The sequence below is a fragment of the Hipposideros armiger genome, unplaced genomic scaffold (assembly GCF_001890085.2).
Source record: "Hipposideros armiger isolate ML-2016 unplaced genomic scaffold, ASM189008v1 scaffold_811, whole genome shotgun sequence".
NCBI classification, from domain to species: Eukaryota; Metazoa; Chordata; class Mammalia; order Chiroptera; family Hipposideridae; genus Hipposideros; species Hipposideros armiger.
The window spans coordinates 508,927-513,593 of record NW_017732161.1 but is presented as its reverse complement, the minus strand read 5'-3'; positions in this window follow the sequence as shown (position 1 = coordinate 513,593).

Genomic DNA, 4,667 nt, shown 5'->3' with positions numbered 1-4,667 from the left:
CTATTATTGTGCTTCCCACTTTTCTTCTCCTGCAAATTTCTTGAGGGTGGTTATGAATTAAAAATACCTCTGATAAGTTTTGCTGGACAAAGAGAACCAAACTACTTATTAGTAGTTTTCACATAAATCAAGATTTTAATCAATAAGTTAAATCATAAGAAATTACTAATCTTAGACTAGTAAATGTATAAAAATGGCAATTTCGTATGGTTCAGCTTAATGTATTCTGATAGCCCCTTTTGGTGTGTTTCGTTTGATGAGTGTGAGTCAGCTTTGTAGATCTCACTCCCTTTTTGCCTATGACATATGAAAAATATTAAAAGTTTTATTTCCATAATTTTTGAAAAAATTAATATAAACATCTATCTTTCTAAAATGAAGGACAATTGGTGCATATATGGATGTTTAGTAAAATCTAAACCCTTCTTTCTCATACATAATTTATTTCAAGAAAGAACACCCTTTTCTGTAATTTGTCTGACACAGCTGCATAAAAAAGCTCACTAAAATATGAAATATACAATCAGCTCAATGACCTTTCCAGGCATAAGTATATCTATAAACTCTGAACTCAGTATTCCGGGCTCTCCAGTGACCTTTCAGACCGGTCTGCTGTTATTCCTTACCATGTGTTCACCATTCCAGGTCCACTTTCCAGTCCCAAATCCTAGTTTATTTCTGGCTTTTTAAATTTTAATTCATTTTATTGATCCCACTTCATCTGGCTCCTTCACTATCTAAACTGTATTTTTCATTCAGATTCTAAATCAAGTTTCATTCTTTTCTAGGTGAGTGCGAAAATCCGGCTCATAGTGCTTTTTATGACACCCATCATAATTGACTTTATGTTATATCTGCTTATGTAGGTGTCTTATCTTCTTGGTAAGGCTTCTAACTTCTTTGGTGTATCTGGGCAGTAACCATTTTGATGACTAAAGTATGCAGGTCTTCTAGTTGACTATTCCAGTTTTTATTCCTCCTGATCTGGTGACGATTGGAAGGAGCAATGGCACAGAGTGGATGCGATGTTTGGCTCCACTAGAGTACAATGATGTCTTGCTTCATGTTGGAGTAAGGTTGCTACCCAGCAAGATTGCGGGGACACTGCTCCTTGCAATAGTCACACCCATAAGCTTGTCCCTTCAAGTACAGCCCTGGTGGGAGATGTCTTTTCTCAGGGCAGAATGAGCCATTAACCCAGGAAAGGGCATATGCCACCAGCAAAACTTTTAAAAATCTTTTGTTGCCTTAGCTTGGAGATTCTGGGGACTTAAAAGCAAAAAATGCAAACAGAAAAGAAAGTGACAAAATATTTTTTTCATATTTCCTTAAAAAGTGCTTTTTTGTGGTTGATATTTTTATATGCTACATCTCTTTTGAAGATTATAAACCAACTCATAGCAATTTGCACTATTGCCTTCCTTTGGAGTTTTAACAAATTTGTTAAATAAAAGTTGTCCACATTTAGGTTGTTTTAGCTAAAGTTTTAGCTTTTCCTGGCTTTAATTAAGTGAGATCCCTTAATATTTAATAGAAACTTTTTTTAANTATGCTCTATCTCCCCAGTGATTATAGATCTCATGGACTTACTTCGCTTCTGTCAAATTACTGTCAGTATCATAAAGGATTTGGCTGGTCTTTGTCCCTGGGAGGTAACTTCTAAACCCTTGGGATTTACCAAGTGATAGAAGTGCCTTTGTTGTGATTCCACCAAGCATGTCTACATAATGAATCCTCGATAAAACCCTGGACACCGAAGATTGAGTGAACTTCCCTAGTTGGCAATACTCAAGTATTGTCACACTTCAGTGCTGGGAGGGGATCATGTCCTGTGGGTGATGGAAGCTTTGCATTTGGAACCCTCCCAGATTTTACCCTATGTGTTTCTTCTTTTGGCTGGTTCTAATTTGTATCCCTTTGCTATAATCAAACTGTCCACTCATATAGCTCTTTCAGTGAGCTCAGTGAGTCTTTTGAGTGAATTATTGAACTTAAAGTGGTTGTGGGAACTTCCAAATTTGTAACCAGCTGGTCAGTATGAAGGTGGCCCCGGGGACCTCTGATTTTGAAGTGAGGTCAACCTTATGGAGGGCTGTGCCCTCAGGATGTGTGGTCCGACAAACTCATTGTGCTGTTTTGCTTAAGCTTCCAGCCACTCCTGTCTTTGCCTATCATAAATTTAGCACAACAAGCTCCACTTGTATCACAGCAAATGACCTAAGGTTTGTGCCACACCTGCGAAAAAGTCTCTTTATCTTTTCACTGGCCAATTCTTCTGATAACTACCGGGGAAGATATTCCAGTTTTTTATAAACCAAGTTGGCTCACTTAGCGAAGAGCACTGCACACCATTATTACAAACACGATTACTAAAATAACAATACATGCTAAGTGCCAATATTAGCTAGTTGCTTTTCATGCACTCTCACAGCCCAGCCCTGTGAGAGTTACAGACAATTACTATCTTCCTTTTTACTGAAGAAAGCACTGAGACTTAGGTTATGTAAATTGCCCAGTGTCATACATCCAGGAAACAGAAAAGCCGAGATTGAAGCTCAGCTCCCTAACCCAATTCCTTGAACTCTGAAACTATATCCTCTCAAAACGTAGTGTTTCCAATTTTTCCAACATGTAGGTATATTTCTGGAAGTCGCAGCATTCTTAGTTTTGATTTTCTAAGAAGTAGATCTTGAGAGAACTTGTGGGCAAAGAAACACCAGGAAAGAAGTGGAGAAACAAAACAGGGAAGATAAGAGCCTAGATAAGGTAAATTAACAAGCCTGACGGGGCCACTTTAGGTAACTGAAGTTGATCCTGCTTGGAGGCTCTTAAAGTCTGCAGAACTTATACTTATGAGATATCTATAATAGCTTCCCCCAATCCCACAGGAGTATTTGTACACCAAATCCTCTTAGTCCATTGTTAAGACTGTTCCACTTCCAGCTTGCCTTGGGCATCTGATTACTAAAGAAAGCTCCTGGGCAGTGGAAGTAGCCCTTTCCCACACTGCAGTGGTTATACATGATAGGGTATGGGTGGGGCTCACAAGTTCCTCAAGGTCAAGAGTTTAGTGACACAGAAACTATTTACCTGAGCTGTCCAAAACAGTAGCCAGGAGCCACATGTAACTATTTAAATTTAAATTATTTTAAAATTAAATAAAATTAAACATTTATTTTCTCAGCCACATTAACCACATTTCAAATGCTTAATAATCATATGTGGCTAGGGACTAATAAATCGGACAATGCAGATATAGAACGTTTCCATTAACGATAAAATTTCTATTGTTCAGTGCTAGTCTATGCTGGTATGTAGGAGAGTTTGGGGGATATTCCTTCCAGAAAGCATCTTGGCAAAAAAAAAACAAAAGAAAGAAAGAAAGAAGTCAAAACCTTTATTATTGTTTATAATCAGTGAACAATCCTGATTGGTAAAGGAAATAATTCTTGAACTATCTATAAGACATCTATAAATGAAGATGTTCGTGGAAGCATAATTTTTAATAACCATACACACGCATACACACAAAACCAGAAGCAATTTAAACACTCAACATTGGGCATGGGGTAAATAAATTATACCTCCACAAATGGGGAGGCTATCTATTAAAAATTATATGTTAAAAAGTTGAATGACATGGGGAAATTCTTTTGATACCAGGAGAAATAGTATAAGTAAAAAATAAAAATAACTGTACTATAGTCTTAACTATATTAAAACATATACACTATAAGGTTTAAATATTTTTCTTTGTATCTTACGAGGTCTGACAATTAAGTTCATGAACTTGCCACCATGTGCTTACATTGGAAGCACTGTACAAACAGTTTGGTAAGGTTTCATAACCTGGTATATCAGGGTCTCACAGGTGTGTTCGGGTGGACATGTGGCAGTGTCTTGCTGAGTGGCGTTCATTATTGTTGTTGCGTGTTTCTGTGTGCCGTCGTGAGAATGTCTGAGCTTGAATTAGAGCAACGTACAAACATTCAATTTCTTATTAAACTTGGCAAGAGTGGAAGTGAAGTCAGGGACATGTTAGTCCAAGTTTATGGGGATAATGTCATGAAGAAAACGGCAGTGTACAAATGGATTAAACGTTTTTCTGAGGGGAGAGAATGTGTCATTGATGAAGAGAGGTCAGGGCGGCCAGTAACAAGCAGAACTGATGAAAACATTGCAAAAATTCGTCAAATTGTGCACCAAAATCATCAGCTGACTGTGAGAAGCATATCAGACCAAGTAAACATTGATAAAGAAACAATTAGGAAAATCTTAATTGAAAATCTTGGCATGAGAAAGGTGTATGCAAAAATGGTTCCAAAGGAGCTCACCGATGAACGAAAGCAAAGGAGAGTCGAAGTTTGCCAAGACCTTTTGGAGAGGTAAGACAATGCTTTCGGGTGCGTTATCACTGGTGATGAAACATGGGTGCACCAATATGACCCTAAAACAAATCATCAAAGTGCACAATGGAAGTTAGCCAATTCTCTACAACCAAATAAATTCCATTAGTCCAAATCAAGAGTCAAAATGATGTTGCTAAGCTTTTTTGATATCAGAGGGATTATTCATTATGCATTTGTACCAATTGGACAGTTAACCAAGTTTACTATTTGGAAGTGCTGAAAAGGCTGAGTGAAAAAGTTAGATGATAACGACCTGAA